We start from the raw sequence: 1,974 nt of genomic DNA, 5'->3' as shown, positions 1-1,974 counted from the left end.
TCGACTAAATTTTCAATTCAAACAGGGTCTTTATAAGGGTAGTGACGCTGTACAAAATTTACATATCGACGTAATAAAGCAAGCGGGCGCCGGGCTGGGATTTAAATTCGGTATGCGTTTCAGCGTATCTGGATCCGGAAAAGTTTTGATAATGAAAAATCTTTGTTAACGTTACTTGATTTCGTTTTAATTATTAAATACGTCCTATTGACTCTACTTTATCTGGATATATCAGGTTAGAAAGATTCAAATAGCCTTTGTAACTCTATATAGAATATCATAACTGCTTTTAATACGCATGTTTTGAAGCAATAATAATAGTCTAGATTTATTCATTAGTAATATCAATTATATATTTACGTATTAAGTGCCTGCATAAATCCTTGTGTTGACTGATTTATTGGTTTCAATTGTTTATAATTAAATATCTTGTATTATTTATTTACCTTAGGAAAACCAGGTTCCAGTGTAAGTTTATCCTCGCTAACAATATGGACGGAGTCCTGTTTGTATGTTGGCAACGTCGAAACTTGGGTGAATCAAAGCCACCGTTCTAATTATCCGCTTTAAAATATTAAAAAAGTAAAATTGAGACGTGAATTACTTAACAAAATAGCTTTGATCGAGGCCTGCGTTTGTGGCTAGTATCGATTTTTCCGCTCGCCCCCAACTTTGTTGACAAAGGCAGGTTCTTAAGCCAAATGAGATGCACCCCAAAGAATATTATGGGCAGACATCGTTCCACTATCGCTGGATATATTGTTGTAAGCGTAGATATCCGTAGGACCTTATATTGCCCCTTATTGATCTTTTAACCGAACGTCTTCCAGTAAATTTTGATTGAATTATGATTTGTGGTTTGTGGTTAAGATATGCAATAATAATTGAACACGCTGAAGTCCTTACAAAAGTGGATTAATGAGAAAACATGTCTTACATTGAATGTATTAATAATATTATTCGAACATAATTCTTGGTCTTACATAGCAAACAAAAGGTCGATAAAATTTAACCAATATACTTAATTATTTTCTGATCTCAGCAAAACAGTGAAAAAGTTTTCAGTGTCTTCATTGTCAACTTAATTTTTTCGTAAAAATTATGTCTTACGATAGGATTTGAAAATAATCCTAAATACACCACAAGACCAAACCGAATGCCCTAAAACTAGGTCTCTTTGGTGCTGATAGCGTTTTCAATCATTTCCCTCCTTCAATACCTTTGTATTTTTAAAGCGCAGTGAAAATTACAAAGCATTACGGCTGGGAGCGATGTTTATCTTTATTTATTTACGTGTTAGCGAATACATTGCTATAATGCATCTCTTTGATCCGTCCACATGCAAACACAATATTCCCACTGTCCCCCAAACATGCAAATTCGTTGAACAAAAACAAGGGTGTCCATAATGCTCTTAATGCCTGAAACGCCATTAATATTTTAAATCAACTTATAAAAATATTTAAATCTGAAGCACTCTGCCTAAGCTGTTTGTTGAGAATATACTCTCGAAGCCTCTGACGTGGTAAACTCAAGCAGATGCAGGCAGTAGGATGAATTAGAACAAAATACTTGTAAGGTGAAGATCAGCGGCGTGTAGCGTCTCTGGCTGTTTATGCAGAACATCAACTTCAAGTCTCTTAATAGCGATAACAGTTACTTATTTTTAGCATCGTCGCTATTGACGATTCTGCGTTTCAAATTATGCATAATACGGTGTTAAATACGACACTTACATTAAAAGAAAAGTCATACAGGAGCCGGGGTGATTAAAATCTATTAGTGCCACCACAAAAGGGGAGGGCACATTAATATTCTCATCACGCACGAATCGTATACGCAAACGTGTAATCTTTTTATCGTAGCGTCTGCCGCGTGACGTGTACAAAGACTATCGATACTCGATATGACAACGTCCACGTCACTAGCAGTGACATCCTGACCTCTAGACCGCCCTGGAGCTCAGTCTAAGCT

Source organism: Danaus plexippus, chromosome 11 (assembly GCF_018135715.1).
Source record: "Danaus plexippus chromosome 11, MEX_DaPlex, whole genome shotgun sequence".
In the NCBI taxonomy this organism is placed as follows: Eukaryota; Metazoa; Arthropoda; class Insecta; order Lepidoptera; family Nymphalidae; genus Danaus; species Danaus plexippus.
Note: the sequence above shows the minus strand (reverse complement) of the source record.